The 22,452-nt window shown below is 33.9% G+C and overlaps 2 protein-coding genes across 7 annotated transcripts in view; one reads left to right on the forward strand and one right to left on the reverse strand.

Moving 5' to 3' along the window:
• The window catches only part of LOC139968756 (uncharacterized), a 223,241-nt gene that overhangs the window by 138,581 nt on the left and 62,208 nt on the right, over positions 1-22,452 (forward strand). The window lies entirely within an intron of this gene.
• Positions 1-22,452, reverse strand: part of LOC139968752 (uncharacterized) — an 87,388-nt gene that overhangs the window by 34,261 nt on the left and 30,675 nt on the right. For 4 of the 6 annotated variants that reach the window (XM_071973105.1, XM_071973102.1, XM_071973101.1 and 1 more), the window contains one exon: positions 18,930-18,986. The exons of the other annotated variants lie outside the window; for them this stretch is intronic. The gene's annotated coding sequence lies outside the window, so the exon portion shown is untranslated. The remainder of the gene's footprint in view (positions 1-18,929; positions 18,987-22,452) is intronic. 6 annotated transcript variants of the gene reach the window in all.

A 22,452-nucleotide genomic window follows, 5' to 3' on the forward strand; every position in this document is an offset into this window, starting at 1 on the left:
GGTTTACAAAGTTGTTTTCGTTATTTGAAAATGTTATCCACGGACGAAATGTTCATAGTGCATATTTAATACATCGCCTTGTTTGGTTTAATTAAAGCTTTATCTTATAACACTAATGATAATATATTCGCCTAATCTTAATGTTAAAACCGCTTCTGTTTTTTAAACGACGGCATATAGTGACACCCTATACCCATTGACGGATTGGTCAACCGGTTTATACCGGCTAGAAACCGATGCGCCACCGGTTCCGAAATGCCGAAGGTGAAAACTTCCTATTGGTAGCGAAAAAAGTGGTCGTTTCATCCGAAAAGCCTAGTGCGTCGCTTGTTTTAAGCGCCCCCTCCCACCCCACCCCCACTCGTACCCCCAGGATCACTGCGAAGGTAGACATTTGTGCGCATATCCGCTGCTTCCTACATCACTGACTGACAAGATTTCGTCCTCGGCATCAATATCCTCCGAATGTCGTTATCGGTTACGATACATACATACAAGGAATTTCTCGCCTATAGCCTTCAATAACTGAGCAGTCTATAACCAGTGGCATTAGAATATATACACCGTAGTCCATTACTGATGTTTACTTATCTAATGAACGACAAACTCACTACCGTACTTCATAGCATACTAGAGCAAAAGTAAAATGTCGAAACTTGTTTGAAGAAAGGAAAGCAAAAAAGAGGAGGTTTACATAAGCGTTTTTAAACAGACTGAACGGATGTTAAATTATGTCCAGTTCGTTCAAAACAGCGAGAGAAAGTGAAATACTTGCTCCTCTGGGATTATAATAAAGTGAGCGGATATAAGATGGATTACTTCCGAAAATGGTACTCGATACCGAGGCTGTTGCATGTTAGCAGATATCTAAACAAGTAAGGTCAGAGTATCCACTAAACAAACGACATTTATATATGCACATATACTGCAGTAGCCCCTGCTAATCAAACTCACATCAAACTTCAATAATAGTTGTCAGCATTTATCCTTGCGTTCAGACATAATTTGCTAGCCTAAATAATGCCTCGGAATTCCCCATTAGACGTCTATTTTTTGTTTTAATGTTTTCTGAGAGTGGGTCCCCACACCCCTGCATGGGCGTGAGCTTCAATGACCCCATACATAGCCGTACATTCTTCATTATTAAATCCTGGGTGAGCTTCCCTACTCAGTCTATGTAAAATAATGAAATGACAAGTTAACGATGAAGATATCGCATATCCAAAAGGCATTAAGGGACAATCGGGGGATATGAACCAATTCCCGCATTAATTTGTATTTGTATCAAGCTCACTTGGAACGCTATTCCAAGCCCACCCCTCCCCCCCCCTCCCCCCAACAAATACCTTTTCGTTCACACGTACACGTGATATTACGAAAAGAGAAATATATACCCAATGCAACCCAAATTCATCGTATGTGTGCATGTATTTATGTGTGCAAACAATGTTATTATGGCATATCACCAATTTATGTAAATTGCTAACACGTTTATACTTTATTAATAATTATACATAATGATCAGTTTCCTGTACACAAATAGAACGTAGCATAACATGACAAGCAATACACCAAACTGATTGTTGTGACGTACTATACAAATTTTTCAACGCTAATATGATCATTTCTATTTGAAATAAAAATGAACAATCTTGTCAGCACGGTTTATGTTAGGAATTTTACACAGTTTGATTATGCAGTTCGCTGTATCTAACATAACATAACTTAAATATGGTAATGCGTGGAAAGAGCGCAAGGGAGCTCACTTATTGTTGTATTATCCAAATGTTTCTTCAATGTCAATGAATATTTTTCCTTTTTAAAACGATCTAAATTGGCAGCACGCTCTTTATGTCCAGAGTATTCAGGAACCTTCCCTTTTGATATTCCAAAGGGAGATAAAGAAATGGTCTATAAATTGGATTGAGCGTATTCAATGGTAATCAGATAATGTGAATTGTATTCTAATTCTTTAATGGTAAGATAAGTTCTCCTAGCAAATTATTCTAAGTGAGAACACGCTATTATGTGCAAGCTCTGAGTGATGAAAACTACTTTTCCAAATTTATTGGAGTGTCGGGTCGATTTTGACAAACTGCGATAATGATGCGATTGACATTTATGGCGCGCCATTTGTGCCAACCCGATGGGCATTATGTCTTTTCACATGTATGTATACCGTCTGGTAGCATCATATCATTTCACAACATGTTTGTCGTTTTCACTATGGCGCGCCTTTTGTGCCAAAATAGATGCACAGTGGATACAGTTCTCTTAGGCCGGAAGTGAATAGTAAATTAGATACTTCGGATAAGGTACACAAGGCACATGGAATATATTGCTGTCTCCAAGTTCCAAATATAAGCTTGTAAAGACAAGGATTTGTTATCGCCATCCATATTCTCATCCACTCCACTCTCTTAATTCAAAACAGTTCATTCACTAAGAGCATCAATGATGCCCTCTCATTGAGAAGTGAATTTCGTTATTTTTTATAAAAAAAAAATCAACTCCCAAATTCAGAAAGACACTATTCTCTAAAGTCTAAAGCTAGTTTTTATGTGAAGCTATACTGTAAAGTAAGACTAAAAATTCACTCCTTTGAATTGAAAATCAATCATCATGGGATATGGGCACTCTCAAAAAGTGACTTCTTACTCTTTGGAACGAGGGGCTAAACTACAAACTACCCGAGTGAGTAATTTCGTGCGGATTGGTTTAGTGTTCAAAATTGGACACTATTGACTACGCTAATGCTGACTTGATACTTAAATTTCTTCTTTGCAAAATCGGGTAATTAACTGCATTTTGCGAGAAAGCATTTGTTGCTGCCCTCCTTACCACCCGTCCCACCCTCCCCTTCCTTATATTATAATATGACCATGTTCGTTCAAATCGATCAAAAATTTGAAATTTAATAGGTCTAAGATTGAAGTTTCCCGCAAAGTATTTTAAAGCTTTATTGCATCCATCCAACAGAGATGATATCGGTTTCAAACGTATATTTAGCCTTTAGGAGTTTTAAATGCTATCTTTTATAAAATTGTATCATATTACAGTGAATATTGCATGTGAGTCGGCATAAAATATAGAAAATTAAAAAGTCTCGCTTGACTCAACAGGCACTAAAAGCGTGTTTAATCTTCAAACACAGAACAATCTAAAAATAAACTGCCAATGAACGTAATCATACATTCATGTCTGCCAAGGGGATGGGTTATACCTTTTGATTAATGTCCCTAGAGAAACTACCTATGTGATTAAAAAGTTGTATTTTTGTCATAAACTGTTTTGAAAAGGACTCTCTCAGACACAGTAATTATGAATTTGTTTACATTATTAACTAACAATCTCAGCCCCAGTATTCGTCTACTCGGGCTATGATCATGTAAGTATGACTGTGTGGTGTCTAGTACACCACAGTATATATATATATATATATATAACTATATATATATATATCTATATATATATATATATATATATATATCTATATATATATATATATATATATATATATATATATATATATATATATATATATATATAATATAGCATGTCGTTTTGTGTACGTATATACTTAAAAAAATAAACATAATATGCGAGTGTCTGTGTGTGTGTGTAACAGTAACATATTGATTAGTCTTATGTTGTAAATAAGTGCTTATTGTTACCAAGCAACAGAGAAATGATAAGATCTAATGCCGCCAATAATGCGTAAACACTTTGAAAATCATGACTCTGAAATGTAAACATTAGACACTCAAAACGGATGAAAAGAGTCTTGCACAGCTTTTAAGTGTTTCGTCTGCTCTCGGTAGACAACCATTACGTCATAGGCTGCGTGCATTGAACCATCGCATGACATCATTCTAACATATTTAAAGGTTAGGAGAGATACTTGGTGAGTACTTGACCACTTGTAGTTCCTATGTCTTTATATCACACTTAGAAATAAAGAATAAAATATAGCCAAATACACCATCCGTATCATATTCGGCGACTTATAGACAAAGGTGGCAGACATTGAATGGTAGTAGACGTCGGTGGCTGACAATGGTGGTAGACGTCGGTGGCTGGTAATGGTAGTAGAAGTCGTTAAGAGACATTTGTAGTAGACGTCGGTGGATGTCAATTGTAGTAGACGTCAGTGGCTGACAATGGTAGTAGACGTCGGTGGCTGGTAATGGTAGTAGAAGTCGTTAAGAGACATTTGTAGTAGACGTCGGTGGATGACAATTGTAGTAGACGCGTCAGTGGCTGACAATGGTAGTAGACGTCGGTGTCTGACAATGGTAGTACACGTCCGTTTCTGACAATGGTAGTAGACGTCGGTAAATGACAATGGTGGTACACGTCGGTTGCAGACGTGGTGGTAGACGGTGGTGGTAGACGTCGGTGGCTGTAAATGGTAGTAGACATCGGTGGCAGACAATGGTGACAGACATCGCACAAAGACAATGGCAGTAAACTTCGATACGTGACAATGGTGGCATATGTTAGTAGCATACATTAGAAGTCGACATGATTGACAGCAGTACAGGAATACAAACATACCAACATATTAAACACTACTATACAGCTGGCAACTTAATCCCGTTCCTAAGTTGTCTGAAGATAATTCGTTCAACCATATTCAACATTTACAGTAATTGCCATGATGATTTAATACCCTGAGTTATAACAGTCAATTAAAATCATAAAATTTCACAAAGCCTCACTTCTTCATGTCTTTGTGATGTAACATATATAATTTATATGTGAACTGAATTATGAATAGACTTTATACTAACCTTCATTAACGTGACGTATTGGAATAGTAATTTGATGTACTAGGTTCTTTCACGTGTAGTTGCATATAGGTATCATGTAATCAGAGATAACTCATGTCTATGGTTAATATATATGGATTTTATGGTTTTCATCTAAAATGTCAACTATTTTTAAAAAGAGCATGTTTATTTATATTTTAATCTTTAACGAGATTCGAATCAGTGACCACATGATAACAAGTTTTATGCCTGGATAACTAAACCACCCAAACAGAACCTAGTGCGATTATTTAAAAAAAAAATACTCTCAAATAGCTTCCAAAATCTGTTTTGATGATATAGTTGAGGGATTTCCTTTGTCTTTTCAAAGTTTTCAAAAAGTAGCTCATGTTTACATCAATGAATAACTTGTGATAAAAATATCAATATCGATAACGGCTTGAGGTACAAGTGGTTTCATAATCAACCAACGAGCTTTCTTGGCAGTACAAAGCCATTTTCCACTTTATTTCTGGTCTTAGGCGATGAATCGTACTAAGCATCTCTGACGTTGAAATATCCCGTTTTAACTTGAAATGGAATATTTTACATTTTTTTTTTCACTTTTTGTCTGTATATATCCGGAGGACTTGTCGGAAAAGCTTAGTGTTGACATGTAATTAATTCAAAAAATCAAGCAAGCAAGCAAATGTTAATTGTGTTTGTCAAGTTTTCTTTGTATTACATAATTTTCATTCTTAACGTTGTTATTACATTCCCCTCTGACTATACGACATTGTGGCAGTTATATCGGCACCTGCTGCTGTTTGATTTGAAATTCAGATTTAAAGCTTCTGATGTGATATTTCTCTTCTAGCGTATATACTAAATATATAAAACTATATTGCCCAGTCAACAGACTGTTTAAGTATTCCGACAGTTTAAGTATTCCGAAACGCTTAATGAATATGCATAATCGGTTGATTATTACATTTAAGAGCATGACGAGTTCTGCCACAATTATTTATCAGGAATGATCAATCTTATTCTCTTATTTTATTGGGCTTTACTTATATTCTACGCGTATAATATTCAAGGCCAACGGAGAACACACACGGCTATAGTATGAAAAACTGATAAACCAAATTTTGCATAAATATTTTATATGATTAAAATATAACGTACTTTGTAGAAACAAAATCTATCATAGAATTAACAGGAACATTAGATTTATTTATAAAAATCGATCTTTTGGTATTGTAACGATGGTAATGACAATGTTGTGTTTGGTATTTTATATTGTATTACATTTTCTCATTGTATATATATGTATATATATATATATATATATATATATATATAAATCCACGCAAAAGCAGATATAACGAGAACAAAAGTTGAAAAGACATGTATTAAAGCGGTCATTGTACAAATTTCTTAAGTAGTTTACACTGGCAGAATTAGAACTGTGAGGTAAACTAACTTGAGGTACAGAGAGGTAATTTTATAGCCGATTATCTTTTCTTGCAATTACATTTAGTAGTAGAGCATGACCATGAATAGATTTGTTTATTCCAGGAGGGAAATGAGATATTTCTCTGCTTTATCGTTATCATCATTTTGAATCCTCTTCTCCTTTCGTTTCTTCTATTGGACTGACTTGTCGTCGTGGTGTCAATCAAAATGGCCGAGTCCCTCAAGAGCTGAGATTTTGAAGGCGCCAACTCGTTGAAGATGAAGTATAGCTGCATAGCCTCGAGGTCTAATCTAAGAGGTTTTTCTATCTAGAATCCATGGACATAAGTTCTGTTTTCACAATAAATCCAATCCAACTATAACCTTTAGAAATCGCATTCGCTAAGGGTTTAAATTACCACGTGGTTGTCCTAGATACCGATCAGGTCTGAATCTGAGCCGGATCTGTATCTGATCCAAGGAGACCTTTTTTTTTTCTTTTTTCTTTTTGTTACGAACACATATTGCATAATGCATCTACATAAACCTTCTTACCATACTTTAAGGTACAAGGTTACATTTGATTCAGAGAGCGTTTAGGTTAATACAAATCAGTAATTCGTGGCTCATTGTTCACCCCCGGTTCCCAATAGTCTAGATTATTAAATATAACCAGAGATTTTTCGGGTACCTAGCGGGGGTATACGCACCGTAGAACCTAAAAACCTAAATATTGCCCCTCCATGCATGAGATGACGTTATTGATGTTTCATAAATGCTTAAAACATAGGTATAATGTGACCCAAATGGAACAGCTAACCCACATACACTCTTTGTTCAAACAAAATTCACTCTTTTAGAGTGTCTAGCATGATCACTCCTAAGATGATTGAATTTCAATCTAATAGAAGAGATACTCCAAGCAGAAGTAACTGTAAACTAAACAGCATTTTCACTCTCACTTTGCAGGACTGGATTCTCTCTCTTAGAAAGTAACAGTATTCACTCCTAAAAAAATTGTTATTATCCTGGACTCTCTAAAATAGTGATTTTTGTTTTACTCGTTTTCAAATAACGATTTTTTTTTTTACTCTAGTGAAAGTGCGCTATCACCAGCTAATATAAAATCATCAGTTTTTTCTTATTCATTATTTGTTCAAGTTTTGACGTAGAATTTTAAGAGTTTGTTAAAATATCTTTACAGCCTTTCGTCAAACAATTTCTTCTCAGAATAAAATCTGTCTCCACCTCCACCTCTCTCTCTCTCTCTATCCATTTTATTTGAGCCCATCAAATAAGTATTTTTAATTTTAAATAAGTATTTTTTCTCCACGTCGGGCAGATGTATAAAACTGATTTTATCGTCTTGATATATTACTTACGTCATCTCCGACAAATTTATCAAAAATGTGACAAAACCATTCCTTTATAGGAATGTTGACAGTGTCGATATTCAATAGATTACAGCAAAATAAACACACACAAAAAGATAACTCAAAAACAATCTTGAAACCTCAGCGGCAGAAAAATTACTTTAAAGTTAGCGAGCAATTAATTTGACGATGAAAATATGAATGATTTCAAAGTTCAAGTTATGTTTGCTTCAATAAAAGAACGTCATCATATCTATGTTAGAAAAAATATATAAATTGAATTTTCAAATTTAATGTCCGTACATGATGGTAGCCGATGATGGCTCTATCGTTTGCATTATGTTAATGTACACCCATACAGAAAATACATTACACCTTACATAGACAAACACTCATATATGTTTCCCAAGAAAATATGCCCCTTTTTCTATAATGACGCGATCATTTTTGCACTTTAGCTGTTGGACATTTTCCATTTTCGGAGTCCAAAATGAAGGATGTATATCTTGATTATCCTACTTTGCATATAAGAATCGGGGCTGATGTTGTAACTCGTTATTGTCATTTTATTCACTAAATATAACAGCAGTTGAATATGAAAAAGGACTATATAATTATGTTTTTTGTTCGGTAATTCTTTCCGTCTTGTTTGCACACTGCTATTTGACACCAAATTTCAAGAGATTAACTTCACAGAGAGCAAAGTTGTCTCAGAAATAAATCTTGAGACTAACGCCAATTACCTGACACATGCATATTAGCCTATACTGATGACACTCACAGGAAATAAGTTGCCTTGTGGCCGGCCAACTCTAGTTTCGGACTAATGCGTTTTGACCATTAAGTAACTGCAGCCAATAAACATTTTACCTTGTATAAAGCCATCAATATAGGATCCTTTTACATCACTTTCTCACCAAAAAAAAAAAAAACTTAAAAAAAAAAGGAACGCAGAAAGGAAAATTTGACAAAGACCTGAATTAATAGCCGCGAGGTGTTGAATAATAATAATCACCTCCTATAAAGATGCAGTATAATAGAAAGTATAGACAATTAGTCTGACAAGAAAGAAAGAATGACGGCTTAGTCTCTACGGTATATATTCAGTTCATCAAGGATAAGCGAAGCCTAATTGCGTACTTGTTTATCCATTGAGCGACTAACATTGCTTCACAAATTGCAGCGATTGGGTTGATTAATGTGTACTATAGCACGTGGTTGACAAACCAGTAAAACGAACCGGGGAGATGTCACTCTGGTGTTCATCCAAGCTTGAAGGAGTGCTCCTAGATGTTCATAGTGGTTCATCACTTCAAGGGTATAGACACTATATACATCCACTCATAGAGAAATGGTTAAAGTGTAAGAAAATAGTTCCTACACTTTTGGTAACTTACATCTCACGCATGACGTCAAACATTATTTATAATCAGGAAAAATCATCCCTTATATATATATCAACAATTAAGAATCCCATAGTGTGTATTTACGTATCTCCCTGTCTCTCTTGGGTATACAACGAATGTACAGATCTGCTGTTTCCAAGGTTTCGTGCTGTAACATGTTTTGTTTTACTTTTTTGGTTTACAAGGAAGGCTACAATTATGTTTATATAACATTTTATCGCTTCGTACTTAAAACCATCTTCTTGAGATGATTAATATGCTTAACGTCCAAATACATGCCATGAGATGGTGTGAGGTCACTTCAAGATGCTAAAAGAACAGTCAAAGGTTTAATGTTGATCTCTTTGAGTTTGCTCACATGTGGCTTAATTTTTGATCTTTCATCTACATGATTCCGATCAGATTTGATCAGTTTCCGCCATAATGAGATTTATACTTGGAGGGGATCCGGTTAGAATCGAAACGTCGGTCCCTCTTTTACTATCATATACTTACTTACAAAGGCTTTTTGCAATAAATGTGCAGTTTTCAATCAACCTATAATCAAACTATAATCATTAGTTGAGAAATATACATTGATAGGCTATAATAATCTTCGACTTTCCTATACATCCACTTTTTCATTAGGCCTACATGTCATCATGATCTTAATATATAAGCCGAGTGCAGCAACCACTTAACGAGAGTAATGGACACAATATACATGACTATATATCGTACAGTTTGTGTACCAGCTCACGCATGAAGAATGTAACACGAGATGCAAAAAAAAAACGGAAATGCATAATGCTCTCCGAAAGGAAAATACATTAGCACACACTTATATGTTTATCCGATATATATAAACAGACTTGGATTCCACAATGTGCATCAAACTTTATTCAAAAGAATATATTTTTTCCGGTTTTTTTTTCTCTCTTCGGGATGCCTCACACTTTTATAATAGAACATCGTCAAAGACGGTAACATTATCCACTTAAGACCGAGGTGCCTAAATTTCCTCCTGTTATTTTACACACGAAGTCAAACTTTCACAATCAAAATTTTCCAGCAAATTTAATTAATCTCAAAAATTCAAAAATTAAGTTTCATAATCAATAGGAAACTTAATTTGTGCATAAAGTTCTGCCATGGAATGTATGGAAAATGTATGCAAGCTAGTATGTCATGTATAATATTTATCATATATTTGTGAGTTTTTCCAACGGGTTGTAACATACATAGTTTTAATTAAGTCATTCTCTGCATACATAAACATATATATATATATATATATATATATATATATATATATATATATATATATATATATATATATATATATATATATATATATATATATTCCTGGCAAACACTACATTTTCTATGTTCTTTTCTCTCAATACAGTGTTCCATTGTTGAATTTCTGAGAATGACAAACGTCACGAGTTACTGTATTGTCCTATCAATTAAGGCTGATAATTTGCAATTATCAAAACTCAGACAATTTTTCCAGGGTTTAGACTAACAAAACATTGAGCAACTAGCAAGCTTTTATAGGAAGAATATCGTCTTTTTACGTTCTTAAATTGAAAGTATGACCATTGACGTGTGGAGAATGTCCACAAGGATCGCTCATTGAAGAATGAATTCAGTATATTCCGCAGAGTTAAGGCCCGGTCACACTATACCGATTTTTTATCGGAATACTATCCGATTTTCCCGGAGGAATCGAAACAGCCTGTTTTCCGTTCGGGTCTTTTAGCCACAGTGATAAAGGACCTGATTTGCTATCTGTTGAGCCATTCCGATGTGGAATAGCCCTCTCCTAACTTTTGATATTGACTCCGTTTCCTTTTATCGGATAGCTATCCGATTTCTCTTCCGATTTTTATCGTTTTTCGATGTGACGTCACTTCATAATGTAGTCCGTTCCAGAACCCCTCAGATTTGGAGTAGGTATTCGAATACTCCACTGCACCCATTACATTCACTACCACAAACCTCACTCTTCGTCCTAAAATCGGAAAAATCGGACCGTATTCCGATAAAATATCGCTGTAGTGTGACCGGGCCTTAAATCTTGGTCAATTTAAGTTCTGATTGAGTGAAAGCACTCACTTGTTTTGGAGCTATACATTTTATTTGGCAGACATTCACTCTTTGATAAGATTGAATGTCACTTTGGTGATGAGCCTTCACCCCGGGCACGCTCGCAAATAGTGAATTCTCATTCATATGGCATTGAGAGTGTACAAAATTCAATGTACACATTACAAATCCAGGCACATCGCATATATAGGAGGAAAGAATTGATATTGACCTCATACCTGGCCTAGATGTATGATCGGGATATTTACTTCAGTTTCCGGGGACTATTTACTCACCGAATAGAAACAAATTGACAGGGAAGGTATCTGAACTTATTTCGATGACCTCAAAATATGTCTCGCTGAACTCATACCACGCATGAACACGATTGGTTGATAACAACCCTGAACTTTACTTCAAACTCAGATGACGTTAAATTATTCCTTCTTCTACTTCTGCTTCTCCCCCTCTCTCTCTTTCTATTTCTTTTTCTCCAAATTACATTACAAACACCTCGCATACTCACTCGCAACGAGCAAGAGAATCATGCAGCCGTTTGCACATTGTGCTAATCAAGTCTTTTTACACCTTGAGGCGTCAACTACAAATTCGAACTATGGTGCACAACGCTAATATTTTGGTCAAACAAGATCTCTGTTCGAACCCCCATTGGCAGAGAAAGTAATGGACGCACAAATCTAATTGTCTGTGTTCTAATTCATACCGAAGTTTTCGTTAAACGAATTAAGCAAACTATAGAGATAGTTAAGAACAGTAATACACCTAGGCGAGTTATAATCAATGTACCTAACACAGTCACACTATACATTTATATATATACTAACTATGTACAAACTACATCATTGTAATATATATAGGCAGTCTGCATGTTTAAGCACACACTTGGATAAGCAATATAGGCCTTCCACAATGAAAGTCATATAAGTGATTTCATATGAATGACAATGTTTACAAATATTTAGAGACAAGGGCCAAAAATACCGATAATCCTTGTACATGACTACTTCCCCTTGTGTCGGATTTAATCTTAAAAAGGTAAAGACTAACATAATTTGTATTTGGTGACTTAAAAATAGAAATTATCTTGAAAAGTAAGAAGATAAAAATGAAAACAATGGATTTGGTAATAATACTACTGGTTTACATTATTACTATTGTTTGATGTTGTACTCTGACAACAGAGCGTTGCGTTTTGGCCAGTAACAAGATTTTGAATGGGGGAGGAAGGTCTAGATTTTGTTGATGTCTGTCTTCGGTAGAGGTCTCCCCTTTGGGGAAGTTTATTTGGTTAAGGGGCTTATCATTTCCATCATTTTACCTAGTGTTTTAAGTACAAGTTTTATTGTTGCCAGTGTTTACGACTTTGCAGCCGTTCGATATAAAGCGTACGGTATTTGCTCCCAGCATGTGCAGACCACACACGCTGCTGTATACTGTAACACATATACGAGAAGTACCTGCACAATCGGCTTTCCATAGAACGATAAAATTAATATTGCATTTATGAAAAATTCATATACATGAATTGAATGAAATAATAAATACATCTCTGACGCAAACATATCTCTAGAATTTAACATTGTCATTCCAGTGTCCATTAAAAAACATCTATTAAAGATAATAATGTAAGCAGCTATAAATGATTTCAGGCATGACGAAACACTTCATATGTAACGTTTGTTTGCGAAGCATATATAGAACTAATAGTTCTATATAGCCGAAATTCGTTGATGACTGGAATCTTTTTATATAAAGGTTTTAGAAGTAAACCACGAACGGTTAGTACATTAAAGACATGATTCATAAAATAAACCACCAGCAGAAACCGTTAATCAAGTATAAAAATATATAGAAAAATTCCCTGTGGTAAAATAATGATTCATCTCACATTAATTTCACTTCAGCCTTCGCTTCCTTTGTTAAATACCAAACCGAAAATTTAACTCAAATTGAATAAATGAATCATTCTTTTGCTACAATATAAATAGCACACAGTACAAAATTGTTTAATTTGCTGCATGTTTTAACTGCAAATGACTGAATACTATATCACGGCAGTATTTTTTTTAGTTCGGAAGGCTTTTCAGTGAGTCATAATGCCTTCCACTTTATGCCATTGTAAATTCATTTTTATCTCCTCCTAGGCTTATTCTCAGCTTTTAATTTTGTTTGGATAAAACTCTTTTGAATGAATATTTCGAGAGCGACATAATTTGTCTGACGTAACATTTAACAAAGATAAAATGCAAGATTGTCTATACACCAGTTATAATCGACGCTTACGAAAACATTGTAACCATAGGTACAGTATATATGTCTGGGTGCATATGGATGTGACGTCATGAACCAGAGTCAGATAAGTTCCTGCACATTAATGATAAACGTATTTAAACGTCCTTGAAGAGAAACGTTTGAAAACGGTTCATTAGACGCTATAATTGCGATATATATATATATATATATATATATATATATATATTATTATTATTAGAGAAAACCAGAGAAATAAGATATGACTCATAATTGACAAATAAGGAGTGAGTTTAAGAAAATATATTGGAATTTTCGGTCCCCCTGGGACCTTCGTCAGCAATACTTGGCAGTCGAATGAGAAGTACAAAATGTGACACAATGAAAGTATGACGCTAGATAAGTGTAAGTTGCAATGATGGAATTAAAACCAAATAAACCATGACTATACATATACATATATACATATATATATATATATATATATATATATATATATATATATATATATATATATATATATATATATATATATATATATATATATATATATATACCTTGTTTTATTTGTTATGTCAGGTTTGAGGAGTATTACAGAAGTACCGTTATGTTAATTAGGCATAATTATTATAACTGAATTTTTCATGATGCAAATAATGTGCTAAAAAATAGCTCCATTACGCAGCAAGCATTGGCTGTTCCTACAGATCTCAGCAGAACTCAACTCTACTTTTATATCTGTATATATGCATACCCTGAGAGTAACCCCAGAGAATTGATCCATTGGTCTCTTTGAAAGGTAAAGTAGCTTGAGTGACCTAGTTAGCTTCTTGTTTTGGTATGTGGACCATTGACCTATACACTCGAAGAACCACCATACAACCACTTAATTTAATTTTACGTGTCCAGATGTGAATTTGATTTCCTTTGAGCATCAGGGGTTTTTGCATTATCTATCGTACATTATTATATAGATTTTAAAACACTCTCCCATTGAACAAAAAAAGTCCAGAGAGAAAAACAAAAGTCGAGAGAAAACCAAAGCTATATAAGGTTAAAAAAAAGAACTATACATAATACTTCCAACACTCACAAATCAAATTAAATAATACCGCAAGTGCATACTGCACCAGTTATGGACGATATCAGGTTGTTTATATGGTGGAACAGATGCATTGAACATATCAAAACCATGTTAATTCACTAAAGGCATCGATAAATCTTTAAAGACATGCCAACGTTGGGAAAGTGAATAGTTGTCAAAGTAATCTGGAGGTAATCCATTGATCCATCTACATACATATATGTATACATATATACATGTATATATATATATATACATACATATACATACATATACATGTATATATATATATATATATATACATACATATACATACATATATATATGTACATACACACATACACATACATATATATATATATATGTAAATATATATACATAGAAATAAATATATATATACATACATATATATACATATATATATATACATACATATACATACATATATATATGTACATACATACACACACATACATATATATATATATATATATATATATATATATATATATATATATATATATATAAATATATATATATATGTAAATATATATATATGCATATAAATATATATATAAATATACATACATATATATTCATACATATATATATATATATATATATATATATATATATATATATATACATATATATATATACATATAAATATATATATATATACATACATACATATATATACATACATATATATATATACATACATATACATACATACATATATATATGTACATACACACACACACATATATATATATAAATATATATATATATATATATTTATATATATTTAGATAAATAGATATTTATATATATATATATATGTGTATATATATATATATATATATATATATATATATATATATATATATGTATGTATATACATATACATAAACATATATATATACATATATATTTGTATATATATACATGTGTGTCTGCTGATATTAATATTGATATTCGCTTCTTCCTGCGACTCAAAATTGATTTGTTTGTCAAGATCAAACTTGATTTTAAAGCTAAATAAATGTCATTGAATTCTTTGGAGAATATTCAATCAAAGAATAATTTAAACAGCTGCGAATATGCACACCCTCTCCACCTCTCTCTGTACACAATACTATCTTTAAACATACAGTTACACGGCTTACCATTGTAAACCTTATTATGTATCTTTGGCCAAGTATGTGTAATTACAGTTTGCAAACTAAGAGGATTCCTTGTATCAAAGACAATAAACGAAATTGGTTGCATTGATATTCGTTCAAAGAAGCATTTTGACTAAATGTAATGTGTAACTGCTATTCGAGACTCACATCTCATAAAATTGTCGAGCACACGCAAACGCCAAAAAAAATTCTTTGAGTATGTAGCCATGTTATAAGCGAATACGATGCTTACAATTTGTTATGAAAATTTTGCCTGAATTTAAGAAATCACCGACTTTTGTGTGGGACAAGCACCAGTCAAATATCCTATATGAGCATCTCAGGTTTTTTTAACTTTGACCTATAGGGTATGCTAGAAGGGATAATCTGAAACCAATTTTGGTGAGCGTACTAAAGAGGCAGGATTTAAGGTATCATCAAAATGATACGACCTCGACAATGTTCTGCAGCTCAAGGGCAATGTTTCCTACGATGAGCCCGAAATGGAGTATTTCCTTTCAAATAAATCTCGTGTACAGTTGACTTTATAACAATATCAACTTCGGCTTGTATAGGGTTATGGTATCAAACCTGAGACGTGTAAAGTGTGAGTACACTATTATTAGTATGAGTACAATTACAATTCCACACGAGTACAAGGTTCCAGCCGCAACATCGAGTACGTGTATGGTAATACTGCATTATATATATATATCTATATATATATATATATTGGAAATATATTGGATATATATATATATATATTGGATTTATATATATATAAATATAAATATATATATATATATTTATATATATATAAATATATATATATATATATATATATATATATATATATATCAATCTGAGCGCTGCATTTGACACCGTTGACCACTCCATGCTTATTCAAATTCTTAGTTACGAAATAGGTTTGTCAGGCATTGCCCTCGTGGTTTAAATCCTTTATTACTGATCGTAGCCAGAGAGTTTGCATTGGAGACAAATTTTCTAATGCTGTTGGCGTATCCTACGGTCACGGTTCCACAGTGTTCGGTACTGGGACCGATGGTATTTAACATTTACCTGAGATCCCTTTACTCTGTCATTCATTTGAAAGGGTTTAAAGTGGAGGGATTTGCGGATGACCATCAGATCTATAAACACTTTGATAGGCAACAACAATATATATCTCTTACACATGACATTTTAGAATGTCTCCAAACAATTCAAAACTGGATTTCTCGTTTCTTTCTTAATCTCAACCCCAACAAAACTGAAATCATGTTACTTGGCAATAAATCTATTTTAAAACAGATTGTAATTCGTGGGGTTAATCTGCCTGATGGACACTCAATTCGCTTCGTTAGTGTCGCCAAAAACCTCGGTGTTCATGTTGACCAAAATCTAGCTTTCAATACTCAGGTCAATTCCACAATCTCTAATTGCTTGACTATGATCCGTTATATTTCTAAAGTCAATTATTTTCTTCCCCATGACCTTGTGAGAAATCTTCTAATTTCCCTTGTAATTAATAGAATTGACATGTGCAACTCTCTTTATTATGGTATTAACTCGAATCTTATTGCGAAACTTCAGTCTCTCCAGAATAGCGCTGCAAGGATTATTTATGGTCGCAGCAGGCGCGAAGGGGTATCTGACATTTTTAATGAATTACACTGGCTTCCAGTCAAAGATCGGATTTACTTTAAAATCATCTTATTTGTCCATTATTGTATTCACTATGATGCACCTGATTATTTGAGAGAACTTATTGTTGTTTCTCGTCCTGACAAGTTACTCCTTTTTTCCGAGTGTCCACACAAATTATAGCACCAGGGATTTTGCTTTGAGTGGTCCAAAGCTTTGGAATGCGCGCCCTACCAACATTCGCCTAACTGTAGGCCATGACCCCTTCAAACGCCAATTAAAACATATATATGTTCTTCTCAAATAGTCTACAATTTTACAATAAGATTGATATGGTCTTTATTTTTGAGTTCGATTCCACCTGTGCAAGTCTGTGTCGTTGTGGCACTGATAGAAGCTGGGCTTTATAAATGCTATTTTTATATCTATCTTAATATCTTAAACCATAAGTTCAATCCAACTCATATTTGATGCCGAGGTAAATATTGCAATAATGCTGTTGTTAAATGCAATAAAACTAACAACAAAAAGTACATTTCGCTCAAGCAATTTTAATGGCTAAAGACTCAACCTTCCTTAACACAACCATACTGGTTTGGAGTCTCATGTTTTCATAACTTTCTCACGAACTGAGATGGCTTTTTACGTCCTCGTGGTTTCTCTATATAGTTACCAGATATATTATATATATGCCTGTGAGTGTGTGTGTGAGATGAACTCTGAACAAAGTACACTGTGGACACGTTTTCTATATAAATATATACGGTACATAATGTTATCATATTGAGGTCAACACCCTACGGTTATATAAAAGCTTAGATCCCCAGTTTGATTCATGGGCTATTCTCGACCTGCGTATAGAATATTTTCCAAAGAAAACATCAACATTTGTTGGTTTTAATATTCTGGTTACATCGATCGGAATATATATTAGTTCGTTTTTCATATTATTATTATTATACCTACAGGGAGATGACGAAGGTCGCGTCTCCGTGAGATTTATTTCCTTTGTCTTCAGTAGATGAACCAAAAATGTAATAAAGGTAGAAAAATAAGGACGACAGCTATCAAAACCGAAAGAGAAGAATAACAAAGTACACGAATGTTATAGGGTTTACTTTCATTTTAAAGAAATGTATTCCTCCCCTTATTACTTAAAACATGAGTGCATTGCACATGATATTGATCTAAGTGGAGAGTTCATGTTATACTGATTATAACCTTGGCTTCTATTGTAGAGAAAACACATTTTCTAAAGGGAAGGGAAATAAGCAAATTTTTCCTTTTGTATGCCTTGTTCACTGTTTATGTTTCTTCGTCAGTAAGATATACCCAACATCTACAAGTCTATTCTCACCTGCTATAACCATGTCTGTATTCGTCCCCACTATATCATTACAAAAAAAGAATTGTATCAGCATGCGCAGATCCAGGAGAAGTTTTTCCAAAGCATTTAAAAAAATGAAAAGTATATAATTATTAGTACCCAATAGTACCCAAAAACATTACCCAATTAGACCTTATTATTATTAAAACATATGCTATAGCCTAACTTTGCCTCAAAATGCACCATTTCAACGTTATTTATTTCCTGTAGGGTGACACAGCCCCCCCCCCACTCCCCTCCCTCATATATGAGAGTCGGTTTCAACTACCTCAAGCTTTTATATTTATATATATTCCAGAGAACATCAAAATTCAAATCTTACCGAGATTGTCTGTGTCTCTCACTGTAGCATCATACATGAGCTGGGTTTATAAAAGCACTGTAGACGAAAGGAAAGATAATGCCATTTCTACATAGGCTATACATAATGTTATATATATATATATATATATATATATATATATATATATATATATATATATATATATATATATATATATATATAAAACAATACATGTAGAGGGAGAAAGAGCAATATTATGTATGCATTAAGATATCATAATCTGCGCGTCTTTGCCCCAGGCGGCACTATCGTTGTCATTTGAACTTTAAACTGTTCTCGTTCCCCTTTCGTTCGTTCTTTGACTGCGCAGTAGGGAATTGCTATAGCAAAATACAATTGATATTATATCGAAAATGATTCTGTCGAACGAACGACGGTGTTGATTTTTTTTTTTTTTTTTTTTTTTTGGGAGTAGGAATTTTTAACTTACGAGCTCGTGAAGTGCTTTCAATTTGTAATTAAAATACGCAGGTGATACATATCCAGTTTTAATATTCAACGCTTTACATTATCAGTATATATCGGTAGACATAAAGAGCGAGAAGTGATCACATAATGTGCGCTTAAAGCCATCATATATACCCTATCGGCAAGAATAAGTAAAGACTAACCATGCATCGAAAAGAAAAAATATTTAAAAAACAAAAGTAACATACATAGGTCTATTAACATTTGATTTGATATACCAAATCTCTTTTATATATAGTCAGTGCTGTTAAAACAAAAACCCAAGAAAAGCAGATGTCGGCTGATTTTTGTCATGTGTATACCTCACTTCAATTAAGTTCTAGCAATATAAAGAAAATGCATATTGCATTATTCATTAATATGACAGATAGAGAAGAACGGTAGATCGTCTGCGCTAGAAGAGATGTCTGTGAATTGTTGTTGCTTGAAAGAGACGCTATATCTGAGTCACTTCATATAGTTATGTTATATTACATAAATGTGCTTCTTTTGGTTTCAGGGAAACCAATTTAGGTAGGAATAAAAGTCTCGAATGGAAGGCCAATCAAAGCATCCAAAATTAAATAAAGAAGTCATTGGCCTTAACATTATAATGAAAAGTGTGAAATTAAATCAACGCAGTTCATTTCAAACAAAATGTTGATAACAATAAGGCCCCTGAATTTCTAGGCTTCAGATTGTTGACTTTACTATAAATCAGTTGTGTGTGCGGTCTTTTGATTTGATTTATTTAATATTAACACATACATGCAAATTATTTCAATTGTTAAATGAATTCTAGTCTGGAAATGTATAGGTACAATGCAGTATATATACACAAGAGTTGTTTGGGGGAGGGGGAGGGGAGGTGGAGGGGAGGGGGAGGTGGTAGGAGAGAGGTTCATCCTATATATACCTTTTCTTTATGTTGTCGTCTGCTCCCTCAAATTAAAGTAACATATCCCAATGTCTCTCGAGGTTTCTTCATCCCTCTAACCCATCGGGGGTTAGAGGGAGGTGAGAGGCTCACCACATGTATATTTTCTAATCAACGTCATATGTCCCTACGTCCCTCGAGTTTCTCTCCCCCCCCCTCACCCTCCCCCAAATTGAACCCTCTTCCTCCGCCTCTGAGCGATTTTGTTATGACATAAGCTCATAACTATCGAGACAACAAGACAAACTACAGAAAGGATAGCGCGGTAGACTGTTGTTTTGCAAAATGAAATTTCCGCAAAATAGATTTGTCAATAACATCAGATGTTATATAATGTTTCATCCCTGGGTGTCCTTGGTCGATCATGAAAGTGGAAGAACACTTTTGTAAAGAGTCGAACAAATGATTTACATTAACAGTCAGGAGTGAACTGCTGGGATCATTACGTCGCCCTCATTCCCTTCTCCCACCCCCATTTTCTTAGAGCAGCAATTCAAGCGTTTAATCATAATTTAATGGTTAATATTATGTCTTGATAATCACAACAGTTACACACAATGATCTACATTATTTGTAAGAGACAAATGTGTGTATGTGTATTAGTGTATGCTAACTTGTTCTCTATTCAGTGTGAGGACTTTAAACAATGGGATTCCCAGTTGCATACGTCATTTGAAAAGAATCACCATGTCCTCACAAGGGTTATATTGTTAGATTCAAACAATGGGGAGAGAAACTTTACCTAACTGCTGTCAACCCAGAGTTCGAAAAACAAATATGGCTGCCGAACGGCAAGGTAAAGAAATATCTTTACTCATCTCTGTTTCAATAAAATATGTTTACTCTCGATTAAATGTTCGTGGACATTATCTATCAAAGTTGTTTTGGTAAATTCATAACCTGAACTTGTTGTTGTCCGTATATAAGCTTATACAATACCAATTTTGTCATGAAGTGACTTGTGATAACGATAAGGGTGCAAAAGAACTGGTGACGTAACGTTGTAAACGAAATACATGTGACCTAAGAACTGATATTAGGCCGTCAGCTGAACCTCAAAAAGAGGCTGTAAAATCAGTTTCGTAACACTGGGACTAGATTTTTAAGGCATATTTGGGTAGTTCAATGGCATCACAGACATGATATCAAAATTTCTCCAAAAAACATATATACAAGGTTAACTAATACCATATAGTAGTAACGTGGAGAACGTCACATGACCCTTAATTGGTGGTACGTTTTCCTATTTAATACAACGTCCATATATTATTTACATCAATGGCAGTTGGCTATACGACATAACACTATATATACGCAATACAGTACACATGTCTTGGGCACGCAGATGTCTTCTAAGGTTGTACTTGAATTGTTTGACTTAAATCGAGTACCAGATTTAACAAATGAGTCTCGCTGTAATTATATCGTTAACGTCATGTTATTATTATCAGGTGACTAATTTAATTATACTTACTAATTACACCACTTTTAATCTGGAGGGAGTAATTGGTATATTTGTACAGATCGTATTAGCCACTAATCAGGTCTTTAATAAAGCTGGTTTAACTGGATCACACACGTTTTTAATACATAAGTGCCTCTTGTCTACCACGTCACAGTAAAAAAGGAGGACACATATGTTGAACTAACCGAAAATTGTTTTAAAACAAGATTTAACGGACAAACAAGCAGTTTTAGAAACGAAAATCAGAGGAACGCTACAACTCTTAGCCAATATATTTGTACATTATGTGATAGCAATGTACCATACTCCTTAAAATGGAGATTCCTTGCACACATTAAACCACATTCTATACATCAAGTAAAAGGTGCAATCAATGACAGATATATAGCAAATATACATTTCAATTATATAGGTTAACTATAACAAGTCTGAGTGTCTAGGTGAGGTTATATATACTCGAAAGAATCAATGCAGTTTGTATATAAGACCCATAGTTGGTAGGCTATATCCAGCGACACATACGACACATATGTCATTTAAGTATAGGTTCTGCAGTATACATGACCGTAATATTCTTCCATTGTTGTTATTGTAAATGTCACTAATGGATAGGCCGAGTAGGGAGTTGTTATGGCAACTCCCTGGGCCGAGTG

Source organism: Apostichopus japonicus, chromosome 6, assembly GCF_037975245.1.
Source record: "Apostichopus japonicus isolate 1M-3 chromosome 6, ASM3797524v1, whole genome shotgun sequence".
Lineage (NCBI taxonomy): Eukaryota > Metazoa > Echinodermata > Holothuroidea > Aspidochirotida > Stichopodidae > Apostichopus > Apostichopus japonicus.